Source organism: Dermacentor andersoni, chromosome 3 (assembly GCF_023375885.2).
Source record: "Dermacentor andersoni chromosome 3, qqDerAnde1_hic_scaffold, whole genome shotgun sequence".
In the NCBI taxonomy this organism is placed as follows: Eukaryota; Metazoa; Arthropoda; class Arachnida; order Ixodida; family Ixodidae; genus Dermacentor; species Dermacentor andersoni.
In genome coordinates this window covers 168,192,142-168,207,142 of record NC_092816.1, presented here as the reverse complement: position 1 = coordinate 168,207,142, position 15,001 = coordinate 168,192,142, and the positions used below count along the sequence as shown (strand labels likewise).

At 43.3% G+C, this 15,001-nt stretch overlaps 1 non-coding gene across 1 annotated transcript; it reads right to left on the bottom strand.

Annotated features, from left to right (window-relative positions):
* Positions 1–252: 252 nt before the first annotated feature.
* Positions 253–324, bottom strand: TRNAA-UGC (transfer RNA alanine (anticodon UGC)). Its single transcript has one exon. It is a non-coding gene; the product is annotated as a tRNA-Ala (tRNA).
* Between the last annotated feature and the right edge of the window lie 14,677 nt (positions 325–15,001).

Genomic DNA, 15,001 nt, shown 5'->3' with positions numbered 1-15,001 from the left:
ATTACGTTTAAGCCGGAATATTCATGTAGTATTGTAATAGAATCGTATGAGAAATTGAGCAGTTTTGATCCAATCACGTGCGTTATGGCTTGAAGCGCTAAAACCTACACTTACTATGTGGCGGCGGAGGAAGTCAGTGCTCGGAAGGCGATTCCTCCAGTGCGCATTGCGTGCTATTATGTGCGCAGTGCCGAATAATTAGTTCATCGTTTTCACTATTATATAAAAATAATAAAAATTACGCAGCACACGTGGAGGTACCGGGGATCGAACCCGGGGCTTCTCGCATGCAAAGCGAGCGCTCTACCTCTGAGCTATACCCCCGATTTTTTTTTTGTTTATTGCCTGTTTTCTTTTACAGGTCGTGGAAACAGAGAAACATGAATGATAAAAGGAAACATTTGGACCAAGTCTTGATCCGGTGTGTTCACATTAAAATTTCTTCAAGTTACACAATTTGTCCAAGAGAGGTAGCCAGTCAGGAGGGTCTGGTTGCGCTTTATACAGTTCGCGTATTTAATCCATGTTTACAATGAAATTTTCCCTGACAGGACGAGCGTGAAGGTCGGCATTGCGGACCGCCATTCTAGTCTGCCAGATGCTGTGAAGTGCTATCAGCATGAACATGTCGTACGGGACGCCGTCTTCATTGTCCACACTCAGAAAACGAATGCCATAACTCGTGATGGGTAGGTCCTTTTTCAATGTGCGCTGCAGAATGTCCCAATGGATAACGGCGTCCCAGCAGTAAAGAAAAACGTGTTCTACCGTTTCGGGCGTCTTACAAAGTAGGCAGTTTGTCGTCCATGGAACGTAGAGTCCCTTATCAGCTAACCATTGCTTTACTGGGAGCGTCCCAGAATGAAGTTTAAAGAAGAAAGTTTTTGTTCCCGGTTTTACGTTCATCTTTTTAACCCTTCTTAGCACGTCCTGTCCGGGTCCGACATTGAATAAAGTTCTGTACCGCGGTGTTGGCAACAAACAGTCGACAAGGTCTTTGTAAAGTGTTTTCCGTTTTACAGAGGACAAGTACTCTAGCGAAAAGCGCACTTTCAGAAATTGAAAAGAATGCACGACTTCACGCAAGAATCCAGTCACATAACGATACATATTATCATTCGATGACACAACAAATTCTGGAACGTGTGAACACAGCCTTAATTTTATCACAGTTTGTAAAAAGTGCGAAAGAATTAGTTCATCGTTTTTACTATTGTACAAAAGAATAAAAATTGTGCAGCCAACGTGGAGGTACCGAGGATCGAACCCGGGGCTTCTCGCATGCAAAGCAAGCGGTCTACCTCTGAGCTTTTTTTTTTATTGCCAACTTGGCACAATACAGTGGAAAAACAAAATCATAATGTCACATTAAAAATGCTAGCTTGTGTCTGGCTAGCATAAGTGTGTTAAAAAACGCTTTACGGTCAGCAGTTCGTTCAGATAAACACACCAATCTGGCGTTTCCTCCTTCTGTTTGTACACATCTGGTAAATATGCAATGCTTTCGTTGAAGTTGTCCCGGGCTGACCTCGCCTTGACGTCCGCATTACGCACTGACATTCTGGTTTTCCAAACAATGTGCATTACTAGAATCATTAGCATATCGTACGGCACACCTTCTATTTCGACCGGAAGAAATCGAATGCCGTAGGGTCCTTCGACAAGGGAACAGGCATCATCACATCAATTAGGTCTTTGTGGAGGTGTTTTCTCTTGACCTCGCTTAGATGTTCCATTGAAAATCTTACTTTTAGAAACTGGACAGCCGCAACAATTTCATGCATCTATCCGCGGACATTGCGTTGCATATGGGCGCATGATGACACAATGACACCTGGCAATGCGTTCGCCAATCTCACTTGCATAACACTTCTTCAAAAAGGATTTCTTTGATTGCGATAATATACAAACCTAGAGACAATTTGTCTCAAGAACAAATGAATCAAACCCAGTCCTCCCGATCGCACTGGAAGGAACAAATTTGTGCGCCTCACCCTTTCCCATGATGAGTTCCATACAAGAAGAGCCAACACTCTATGTAGTCGTTGAATGCCCATGCGCGACATGTGCAACGCTTGCAAAACATACCATACTCGAGCAATAATAAATATGTTACACACTGTGGTACGGGAAAATATTGAAAGGTCTCGTCCTCCCCATTTTTGTGTTTTCTCTCGAGCCTTGTCTGTCTCTTCTTTCCAGTATTCTTGTGTATCCTTGTAATGTTGTAGTGGTACGCCCAGGTATTTACTTGGAGTAGTCGTCCACTGTATGTTGGCGTACGTGAAAGGCACACTATCTCATTCACCATGCCAGAAACCCTGACATTTATTCCAGTTTATTCTGCTCCCTGTGTATTGACAGAAAGCTGTGGCATCTTTTATCGCATTTGTTACACTTTCTCTATCGGTACAGAAAACAGCTATGTCGTCGGCGTAAGATAATATTTTGACTTCACAAGCCATAATACGAAAGCCTCTTATTTCCTCATTTTCAATAATCTTTAAACAAAATGGCTCTAAATAAATGCTAAAAAGTAGTGACGACAGAGGGCACCATTATTTCACTGAAAAGACGACATGGATGCTTTTGCTGACTTGTTTGTTAATTATAATTGAAGCAGAGCATCCAGTGTACGACATTTTTACACCTTCCAGTATTATTTTCCCTACATTTACATATTCCATAATGGCAAACAATATTTCTTGCGTAACAAGGTCAACAGCTTTTTCCAGATCTATTTCGAGCATTGTCACGTGGTTGGAATAAACATCACAACTCTCTAAGATATTTCTTGCGATATGAATGTTCGTCTTTATGCTCCTACCTTTAATTCCGCACGTCTGGTGTGGTCCGACTATATCTTTAATAAAACCTTGTAATCTTCTTGCCAAGACCTTCATGAATATCTTGTAATCTACGTGAGAGAGGGTAATTGGCCGGTAAGAACCTACCAATAATTGCTTAAGTCGGTCGTCCGTTTTAGGAATGAGAATGATATGTGATTGACGGAAGGAAAGGGAAAGCTCTTCTACGTCATATGCCTCCTGTATTACCGCATGCAATACTTTAACTATAGGAGTTTTAAATTTCTTATAAAACGCTGAACCCAGTCCATCGGGACCGGGCGACTTTCCGTGGTTCAAATTATCGATTGATTCTTCAATTTCTTTTACCCCGCAGGGGCGTCTGCGTCAGCAGGCGTTTGGTGCGTTGCGACACCACGTACCCGAGCACACGAGGGTTGGACCCTCCCGCGTGTAGCCGTGCGCGGCTTAGCCGTGTCTGGGGAAAAGGGGATCCTGGGGGTTGAGCCGATGCCGGGTGTTTGGACCTTTAAGGCCCCCCGGCGGAGGCAACACACCTCTTCGGCCTCGGCTTCACATAGACGGCACCTCCAGACTGACCCACCTGGAGGAAATCGGCAGTCGCCTTTTCCTGTTTCTCTCTTCTTAAACCTTCGTCTTTATCTCTCACTTTATATCTTTCCTGTCTTCTTCTCTCTTCCATTTACTTCCTTTCTCCACGGCGGCAAGGGTTAACCTTGTGTGGATGTCCTACCTTGGGTACACCACATTGGGTTATAGTGATGGCGTACGGCTGGCGTCGTGCAGGCTTATACACAAGCTCTGTCGCGTCCCCTCGTTCGGCTCCTTGGTGGGCGGTCGGCGCTGTTGCCGAATCTTAAATATTCTCATGGAAACTTCGTTCCCCAAACTTCCTGATCGCCCTCCGAAACGAGGGCGCACCGAAGATGTATTTCAGTTTTTCGGACGCCAAACCCAGAACCTTCCCCGCTTCCATATTATTCATTCCGAAAAGCCAAACAAAGCAGTGCGAAACATTTCACCATTCCTTGTTTCAAAGTCCCTAACTGATATTTTTGGTCCAGGTTGCAAGGTGTCGAGGATGGCAAGCGGCGACCTCCTCCTGGAGCTCCGCGATGTAAAACAGTATGAGAAACTACCGCAACTAGTGTCATTTGGAGAGACCCCCATAACAGTAACCGCGCACCGTACAATGAACACCACCCGTGGTGTCATGTCAGATGATGATTTGCTTGAGCTGTCTGAAGCGGAACTACTGGATGGCTTCAGTGAGCAAAATGTTATCAATGTTAGAAGAAAAAAAATAAGGCGAGATGGTAAAGAGATTCAGACGAAGCACTTAATAATCACCTTTGGTTCAAGTGTCCTGCCCGAGTCAATCGAGGCCGGGTACATCAAGCTCCGTGTCAGGCCTTACGTGCCCAACCCACTCCGTTGTTTCAAATGCCAGCGCTTTGGCCACAGCTCGCAGAGCTGCCGAGGCCGCCAAACTTGTGCTAAATGTAGTGCCCACGAACACACATCTGAAGCTTGTGAGAATGCTCTCCACTGTGTAAACTGTGACGGGGAGCACGCCGCATACTCGCGGTGGTGCCCCTCCTGGAAGAAGGAAAAAGAAATCGTCACGATCAAAGTTACAGAGAATATTTCATTCAAAGAGGCACGTAGGCGGGTATCGTACCTGCCCAAGAAAGCATTTACCGATGTGGCGCGTCAGGGGCAGCGTCACAACGGCCTCCGGCGGCTGTCCGACCCACAAGCAGTGAGTCGGCAGCTACGCCATCTGCCCCCGCGGCGGTTGCAGCTAGCGCTGCTCCGCCAACCCAACAGACGGGGCCATCGACCCCGAAGGTGGGCGCAGCCGAAGCTGCCCCAACCTCCGAGACCCCTTCCAGCGCTGGCAACGGCCAGCGCAGCCAAATCCCTCAGGGAGCCCCATCGACCTCCGGGCTGGTGGGCGCAGGGGTCTTGCCTTCCAAGGCGGGACTCCCCCTGAAAACTTCTCGCTCGCAAGAGCCCTTGTGCGGCGTCTCACAGGAGGCAATGGACACTACACCTGTCCCCAAGGCGCACCAAACGCCTAAGGAGCGTCGACACTCGCTCGAACGCTTCAGAAAGAACAAAACACCTATTACAGGGCCTCGAAAGGGCGCTGTAATGTAAGGCATCCCTTTCGTTTCCGTAAACACAGCACCTATATTTCTTTAAATATGGATACACAAATCATTCAATGGAATGTCAGAGGTCTTCTTAGGAATCTTGATGATGTGCAAGAACTCATCCATACACACAATCCAAAAGTGCTGTGTTTACAGGAAACACACTTAAAATCAAAATACACAAACTTTCTTCGACAATATGTTACTTTTCGGAAAGATCGCGATGATGCTGTCGCATCATCGGGCGGTGTTGCAATTATAATTCAAAAAAGCGTAGCCTGTCAACGTTTACAGCTACGAACGCCCCTTGAAGCAGTGGCGGTTCGAGCTGTTCTTTTAAATAAACTCGTCACCATTTGCTCGCTTTATGTACCCCCACACTTCAAATTAAACAAGCATGAATTTCAGTCATTTATAGACGAATTGCCAGAACCTTATGTTGTTCTTGGCGATTTCAATGCGCACAGCTCCCTGTGGGGCGACTCTCGTACAGACGCGCGAGGTCGTCTTGTTGAACAGTTCCTCTTTTCTTCCGGTGCGTGCTTGCTGAATAAAAAGGAACCCACATATTACTCTCTAGCAAACAGAACATTTTCTTCAATAGATCTTAGTATAGTTTCCCCGTCTATACTGCTCGAACTTGAATGGGAAGTTACGAAGAATCCTTACGGGAGCGACCACTTTCCCATACTGATAAGAACATCTGAAGAAAACGAATATCCTCCGCAACCTGCTAGGTGGAAGATAGACACAGCCGACTGGGAGAAATTTCGAACTCTCACTAACATCTCATGGGCCGACATGTCTTCTCTAGAAATTGATGCTGCTGTAGAGTATCTTACATCATTCATAATAGATGCCGCATCAAAATGCATATCCGAAGTGAGTGGTCTGGCATGCAAACGACGTGTACCGTGGTGGAACAGCGAATGTAGGATCGCCCGCAGGAATCAGAACAAGGCGTGGGCGTTGCTACGCGCTTCTCCCACTGCTACGCGCTTCTCCCACTGCAGAGAATCTTATAAACTTTAAAAAAATAAAGTCCCAAGGCAGGCGAACCCGCCGACAGGCCAGAAGAGAAAGCAGACACAAGTTTTTATCGAGTATTAACTCGTTTAGGGATGAGGCCAAAGCCTGGAACAGAGTTAATAGGATTAAAGGGCGGCAAACACATTCACTCCCCCTGGTAAACACACAGGCCTATACACTACAAGACCAGGCAGACTCACTTGGGGAGTATTTTGAGAACGTGTCAAGTTCATCAAATTATTCACAATCCTTCCTCAAATACAAACAAATAGAAGAACTAAAGCCTTTCAACAGAAAATGTCGTCAAAATCAACCATACAACCGTTCTTTTAGTATTGCAGAGTTCAGAGCTGCCTTGAGCGCATGCAAGAGCTCTGCACCGGGATCTGACAGAATCATGTATGAAATGCTGAAAAACTTACACAATGACACGCAAGTTACACTACTTACACTTTTCAACACTATCTGGGACGTAGGGTACCTTCCGACTGCATGGAAAGAAGCCATTGTGGTCCCTGTTTTAAAACAAAGGAAAGATCCTTCCTCAGTGGCAAGCTACCGCCCGATAGCCCTCACAAGTTGCATGTGTAAGGTATTCGAAAAAATGATAAATCGGCGCCTCATCCATTTCCTTGAACAGAACAAAATACTTGATCCTTATCAGTGTGGCTTCAGGGAAGGCCGCTCCACAACTGATCACCTTGTACGTATTGAAGCAAACATCCGTGACGCATTTGTACACAAACAGTTTTTCCTCTCCATATTCCTCGATATGGAGAAGGCATACGACACAACGTGGCGATACGGAATCTTAAGAGACCTGTCAGAAATGGGCATTCATGGTAATATGCTAAACCTCATAGAAAGCTATTTGTCCAATCGCACATTCCGTGTAAAAGTCGGCAATGTACTGTCACGTCCTTTTACACAAGAAACTGGTGTACCCCACGGAGGCATGCTTAGCTGCACGCTCTTTATAGTGAAGATGAACACGCTCCGTGCTTCATTACCTCCGGCCATCTTTTACTCTATCTATGTGGACGACATTCAAATAGCTTTTAAATCCTGTAACCTCGCAGTGTGCGAGAGACAGGTACAGCATGGTTTAAACAAAGTATCAAATTGAGCAGAGAAAAACGGATTTAAAATCAATCCTCACAAAAGTCCTTGTGCACTTTTTAAACGAAAGAGAGGCCTGGTCCCGGATCCTTGCTTAGAACTGTGTGGACAACAAATTCCTAGGTATTATACTTGACGATAGACTCACTTTCATTCCACACATCAAATATCTCAAAGAAGAATGTCTAAAAACAATGAACATAATAAAACTTCTATCCAAGACTACGTGGGGTAGTGACAGAAAGTGTCTAATTAATCTCTACAAGAGCCTAATACGGTCACGATTGGATTATGGGGCCGTAGTGTATAACTCTGCCGCACCGAGCGCGCTAAGGATGCTGGATCCTGTCCATCATCTAGGTATCCGCCTAGCCACTGGTGCTTTCAGAACAAGCCCGATCGAAAGCCTATATGCCGAATCGAATGAGTAGCCGCTCCACTTACAGAGATCATACGTCAGCTTTACTTATTTCCTTAAAGTGCATTCCATTCCTGAACACCCATGTTTTAATACCATTACCGATATGACGTATGCTACACTTTTCCGCAACCGTCCGTCTATAAGACAGCCTTTCTCGCTGCGTGTGAAGGAGCTTAGCGATGACATGCATGTCCCACTCCTGGAGCACCGCTTAATGCGCCCAACCAAGCTGTTACCTCCTTGGGACTGGCAGGTCACAGAATGTGACGTATCCTTTCTAAAAGTTTCAAAGCATGCTCCAGAGGTAGAAATTCGAATGCATTTCCTAGAAGTTCAGTACAAACACTCGTGCACAGAGTTCTACACAGACGCTTCCAAGTCACATGCCGGAGTATCCTATGCAGCCATCGGTCCTTCTTTTTCGGCATGCGATGTACTACATCCAGAAACAGGTATCTTTACGGCAGAGGCCTACGCTATATGGTCGGCTATAAAGCATATAAAGAAAGCAAAACTCCAAAAAGCCGTAATATATACAGACTCCCTAAGTGTGGTGAAGGCCTTAATGTCACCCTACAAACATAAAAATCCTGTACTTACTGAGGTCTATTCCGACATGTGCAAAGCTTATCTAACTAACCAGCAAATCATCATATGCTGGGTACCCGGCCACAGGGGAATCGAAGGTAACGTCTTGGCAGACCAGATGGCTACGTCAATTGCACTCCCTGCTGTTAATAATACTGATTTGATGCCTGTCACGGATCTGAAACCTTACATACGAAAGAAACTGCGCAACCACTGGCAACGCATGTGGGACGCAGATATAAATAATAAACTGCACGTTATAAAGCCTCAGTTAGGTTTTTGGCCCTCTCCAACAAAATCTCGGCGAACAGATGTCCTATTCTGTCGCCTCAGAATAGGACACACATTTGGCACCCATAATTATCTGCTTACTGGAAGTGAACCTCCAATCTGTGGTAGATGCGGTGAGATGCTTACTGTCCTCCACGTGCTCCTGGAGTGTCGGGAAGCCGAAACGGAGAGAAAGAAACATTTTCCGCTTGCTTACAAACATCACATCCCTCTACACCCGGTTATGTTTCTTGGTAAGGAACCGCTTTTTGACACCAAGACAGTCCTGAGCTTCTTAAATGATGTCGTACTACACGTTATATGCCCAAGAAATTCGTAGAGCATCCTCGCTCCAGAGGATGCCGCTACGATAACAGTTTTGCCTAGCACATGCCTCCAGGCCCTTGTTTTTTCAAGGGCTCTAAGGAGGCAGTAGTGCTCGAGCATATCTTATAACCTTAGATATTTTTACGCATCGTATCATTCTATTTAAATGCATCTTAATGTTCATAGTACACGTCATAAGTCATCGCCATAATCTTATTATACAGATTTTGCGCACTTTAGCGCGACCGTTTTTAAGGCCCCTCTACAGCACGTCACACCAACTTCACCGAACTCATGATTTCACTGCAAGCCCATTAACACGGACATGGCGCTCTTTGGCCATACTTGGCCCTTGCGCCACAAAACATCAAACATTCATTCATTCAATTTCTTTTAATGTAATTGAGGCTTCTAGGACTGATTTTGCATTCTCATCTAGTTGCGGCATAAGTGGAAGAAACGCGTTTCCAAATCCATTGTTTACTTCTTTCCTTTCCCCAAACAATTCCCGAAAGTGCTCTACGAAAGCATCTTCTATATCACTTTTCTTATCTGTGACTGCACCTCGGTACCTTATTTCTTAGATTTCTTTTTTGGTCGCGTATCTTTTTTCGTCACTAAGGGCGCGTTTAGTGGGCGTTTCACCCATCCACAAATGCTCCGCAGGAGCCCGTATCACTGCTCCTCTATAATTTTTGACATCGGTAAGCTCAAGTTGTCGCTTGACGTCTCGAATTTCTTTATGCGCAGGCCGGGGGTAACACTTTCTTGGCTGATCAAGAAGTCTAACTGGGCTTGCAGTTCTTTTTCGTGTTTTATTTTTCTGTGCTTAAGTGCAGAAGCCCGTTCTATCGCCTTAATCTTTATTTTTTCTTTGAAACGCTTCCATCTGCCAATTATGTTCTGGTGATTTTCAAGTAAATCATTAAGGTTTTCCATTGCGTAATCTACGAAAGGTTTGTCATCCAATAGATTGTCATTAGGTTTCCAGAGCTGCCAAATAAAAGTACTTTCCTTTTTTCTGCTCCAAGCGAGAAAGACACTAAGCTGTGATCGCTGAAAGAAGTATTATTGACTGTATAATTACTGCACAAAGGTAGAAGAGCTGTCGATATATAAGCTCTATCTACTCTATCTTGGCTATTTCCTCGAAAATGAGTGAACTGGGGGAAGTTACATGAAAACAAAGACCCCACGTCATCTAATTTGTGTTCATCCACTATTGCGCTTAAAAACAATGCACTTTTATCTCGAATAGGTCGTTTGTTCACTCTATCTTCTGGTTCACAAACACAGTTGAAATCACCAAGTAATATGACCAGCTTATCGCATAGCAGGTGTTTTTCCATTTCCTCAAAGAACACTCGCCGGTCATGTTCCTTGTTTGGTGCTTACACGTTAATCACCCTCCAATTTTTCATTGCGAAGGTGAAATCACAAACAATATAACGACCACATTGACTGACACTCAGATTCCTCAACAATCCCAATAGAATTTCGAAGAAATAGAGCACAACCTGCTGACAAACCCACTGCATGACTTATGGCAACATTGTACCGATTTCTAAAAGGTGATACCATGTCATCACTTTGTTGCTGCGTTTCTACCTTTGTCTCTTGAACTGCTACGATATCCAGTTCATTTTCTAACAGCAGGCGACTAAGCTGGTACTGACGTCTCCTAGACGCCAGACCTCTGACATTTGTCGTCGCTATGCGTAGTGCTGTGCCTGATTTTAACGCCACTTCTTTTTATATATTCTGCAAAATGATCGCATTGCAGTACCTCTTTACAATTTGAAAAATTAGTTAGAATAGTATAACACTTACAGCGAAGATGAACCTTGTGGACATGAATGAATGTATGGTGTTTATTGGCGGAAGTGCCAGGTATGGCCAAAGAGCGCCAAGCCAGTGTTGATGAGTTTGCAGTGGAGTTATGACTTCTATGAAGTTGGTGGGACATGGCTGTAAAGGGGCCTTAAAAAAATGGTCGCGCTAATGTGCATAAAGTCTATGTGTGATAAGATTATGGCAATGAGGAAAGACGCGTACAATGAGCATTAAGGTGCATTACGAATTAATAATATTGCATAAAAATGTATAAGATTCTAAAATTCCCTAGTGCACCATGGCCTCTTTAGAGCCCTTCAGACACAAGGGCCTAGAGGCATGTGCTATATAAAAAATTATCACAGCGGCATCCTCTGGAAAGAGGATGCGCTACGAGTTTAATGGTCTTATTACATGTAGGACAACATCATTTAAAAAGTTGAGGATTGCCTTGGTGTTAAAAAGTGGTTCCTTACCAAGAAACATATCCGGGTGTTGAGGGATGTAATAATGGTATGCAAGCGAAAAATGTTTCTTTCTCTCCGTTTCGGCTTCCCGACACTCCAGGAGCACATGGAGGATGGTCAACCTCTCGCCGCATCTACCACAGGTTGGAGGTTCATTTCGAGTAAGCAGATAACTATGGGTGCCAAAAGTGTGTCCTATTCTGAGGCGACAGAATAGGACATCTGTTCGCCGAGGTTTTGTTGGGGAGGGCCAAAAACGTAATTGGGGCTTTATAACGTGCAGCTTGTTATTTGTTTGCGCGTCCCACGTGCACTGCCAGTGATTTCGCAGTTTATTTCGTAAGAAAGGCCTCAGATCTGTGACAGGCACATCAGCGGTAGGGTCAACAGCTTGCGATGTGATTGACGTGGCCATCTCGTCCGCGAGAACGTTACCTTCGATTCCCGTATGGCCAGGGACTCAGCATATTATGATATTCTGGTTACATGAGTACGCTTTACACAATACCGAATACAGTTCATTGAATACGGGATTTTTATGTTTGTAGAGTGACATTAAGGCCTTCACGACGCTTAGAGAGTCTGTATAGATCGCTGCTTTTGGAAGTTTTGATCTTCTTATATGCTTCACAGCAGAGAGTAATGCGTAGGCCTCGGCCGTAAAGATGCTTGTTTCCGGATGCAGTACATCGGATTCCGAGAAGGATGGGCCGCCGGCTGCATAGGATACCCCGGCATTTGACTTCGAAGCGTCTGTGTAGAACTCGGCGCAGGAGTGTTTGTACTGAAGTTCTAGGAAATGCATTCTGATTTCGGCCTCAGGAGCGTGCTTTGTAACTTTTATAAAGGATATGTCACATTGTATCACCTGCCACTCCCAAGGAGGTAAGAGTTTGGTTAGGTGCATTAAGCAATGCTTGGGGAGTGGGACATGCATTTCATCGCTAAGCTCCTTCATACGCAGCGAGAAAGGCTGTCTTATGGAGGGACGATTGCTGAAAAGTGTAGCGCACGTCATATCGGTAACGGTATCAAAACATGGATGCTCAGGATTCGAGCGTACTTTAAGGAAATATGTGAAGCTGATGTATGATTTCTGTAGGTGGAGAGACCCTTCATTAGATTCGGCCTATAAGTTTTCAGAATCAGAATCAGAATCGGTTTTTATTGAGATCATTAGAATGATTACAAGTTGTTAATATTCAGGAGGAGGTACCGGAGTCAAAGACTGCAATGGGACCTCCTTTACAAAGTAAACGTAATAAAACAAAAGTACAGCAGTTTTCAACAAATTGTTAACATAGAAAAATTACAGGTTTTAGTATGAATACCATGGTTGAAGAATTACATATGCATAAATGTCATGAAAAAGAGCACTGTAACAAAATCTCGTTAACAACTGATAAAGTAATTGCGTAGATGACGTTACGAACACAGTAGAATTAGTTAACTCGAATGTATATGTGAGGCAGAAACAGAAACGTAACTGTATGGCATTGAAAATTAAATGAAGGCACCCTGAAAGAATGGTTGTGAGTATGGACTAGGCATCAGTATTCGACAGAATGTAATCTTTTAGTTCTTTCTTGAATTCTTGAATTTTAAGTGTTTTTATGTATAATGGTAGTGTGTTCCAGAATGCGACAGATGAAAAATGGACGCTCTGTTTGCCATAATTGGTATGTATTTTAGGTAAAATGAAGTTCCTGTTTTTTGCAAACCTGGTAATATTACTATTTAATAGAGAAGATTGTGGTAACGAGCTGTTGCATCGTGTGTAATTGATTTGACGGAAAAAAAGGTACCTAGATTATATTTAACGAGTTGTGTGACTGTAATAATGTGATTAGTTCGTAAAAGATATGAGGCGTTGTTGTTATATGGGCTAAATGTAATTATCCTAATAGCCTGATTCTGTAGAATTTGCAATGAGTTTAAATGGGTTAAGTAAGTGTTTCCCCAGTAAGTAACGCAGTAATTAATGTGGGAATGAATAAATGAAAAGTATAATGATAGTAATGTTTGATGGTCAAATATGTTTCGTACTGTTAGAAGTACCCTAATCCCGTAGGTAATCTTCTGTCTCAGTTTGGTTATGTGTTCAGTAAATTTAAGATGTTTGTCAACTTCTATGCCAAGATAATTGCATGAAAAACTTGCAGGGATAGGACTTTCGCCCAATAAGATAGGAGGAATGGAGTGAAGTGTTCGTTGGTGAGAAGTGAATACAACAAATTTCGTTTTAGACGGGTTTATCTGTAGCTGGTTAGTATGGCACCACTCCAGCAGGCTGTGTAAGTCGCCATTAAGGTTGGATACTAAGGTTGTGATATATTTATTGGAATTAATAATAGTAGTATCATCTGCATAAAGCATACATTTCGAAAAGGACAGGCAGTTAGGCAGATCATTGACGTATAATAAAAATAAAAGCGGACCCAATATGGAACCCTGGGGCACGCCAATATTAGTGAAGATGGTTTTAGAATGAACGGCTGAAATGGTTACTACCTGCATTCTGTCTGTTAAGTAATTTTGTAGTAACAAGAGTGCTGGGCCGGTGATTCCCAATGATTCAAGCTTACGAAATAAAATGCGGCGATTTATTTTCTCAAACGCTTTGCTTAAGTCTACAAACACTGAAGCTGCATAATTCCCTTCATCGATAGCGAGATTTAGTTGATCGGTTAGAGCAACGAGAGCCAGTTCGGTCGAGTAACCCGAGCGAAAGCCTTATTGGAATGGTGTGAGAATGTTAAATTTTGTAAGGTAATTAGTTAAACGTTTTTCTAGTAGCTTATCGATTACCTTACTAAAGAAAGGTAATACACAAATGGGGCGATAATTGGAAATTAAAGAGCGGTCACCTTTCTTAAAAATGGGTGTGATCTTGCCTTGTTTTAGTTCTTGTGGGAATGTGCCTGATTTAAACATGACGCTGATTATGTCTGCAAGGACATCACTTATTAGGGGTGCAATTAATTTTATATGGGAAGGGTGTAATTTATCTATGCCGGCGCCGGTTATTTTCATGTTGTTTATAATGTTTAGAACTTCCTGAGATATAGTTGGAAATAAAAAGAAAGAATGTGGCAGGCGCTGGGGCACGGGATTGTCATGCGCAGGTGGCTGTAGCTCGCTGCTAAAGAAGAAATCAGCAAACGCATCAGCTATTTCTTTGGCGGTCTTGTACACCATACCCTGATATGCAATTTCTTGTATAGCTTCGCGATTATTTGTCCTGTTTAAGAAGGTGTTAACAATCTCCCATTTCTTTTTTATGTTTTTACCGCATTCCAAAATTTTTCTTTCGTACCATGTTTTTTTAACTTTTTTCAAAGTGGCAGAAAGCTGGTTAGAAAACTTTTTGTACCGAATGGCTAAATTCTTGTTAAACGGTTGTCGTTTGGTTTTCTTATAAAGATTATCCTTTTTGCGCATTAAAGCTAAGAGCTTATCTGTTATCCATGGATTTTGAGGCGACGCGTACTTCTTTTTGCATTTAACTTGAACGGAATGACGATCAACACATGACTTAAGCATAGAGATAAACAGTGCAAATGCTTTTTGTGGATCATTTGTAGAAAAGATGGGGGACCAGTCAAGGTTCGACACGGCGTCCAGGAATGCTTGTTTGTCTAATATAAACTTCGTGTACGTGATTTTTTCGGAGCCATGAGTATAGTGAAAATTTAAAAATATAGGATAGTGATCAGGTATATCAGTCATTATAACACCTGCGTCTGGTGGATATGCCAAATTTGATAATGCATGGCCAATTAATGTACCTATGGGGTGGTTAGCACATCGTGTCGGTATCTTAATTAAACATTCATAACCAAAGCTGTTAAAACAATTAGAATAATGTAAAGCATTAGTAGACGTACTATCAGCGAGGTTAATGTCTATGTCGCCTATAATTATTACATTTTTGTTTTCATCTGCTAGCAGTCCCATGAC